The following is a 270-nucleotide window of genomic DNA, read 5'->3' on the forward strand; positions in this document are numbered from 1 at the left end:
TTTTTTTTTTTTTTTTCGCTTAATTCTTTTAAAAATATTTTTAATGATAAACATTGTATCATATATTATGATAAGTATTTATCATAGAAATAAGGATTTATGCTAAAATTAATTATCTTTTGAATATCCTTCTTTTTATTAACTTTTATTAGTAAATTATTGTAAGGCAAACAATCTAAAAATGCAAGTTCAAGAACTAGAATTTTCTCAGAAATTGTTAACCATGAAAACAAAAGAAGCGTAAAAAATATTTTTACGTAAAATTTGGAA

The sequence above is a fragment of the Plasmodium gonderi genome, assembly GCF_002157705.1.
Source record: "Plasmodium gonderi DNA, contig: Pgo-contig_59, whole genome shotgun sequence".
NCBI lineage: Eukaryota > Apicomplexa > Aconoidasida > Haemosporida > Plasmodiidae > Plasmodium > Plasmodium gonderi.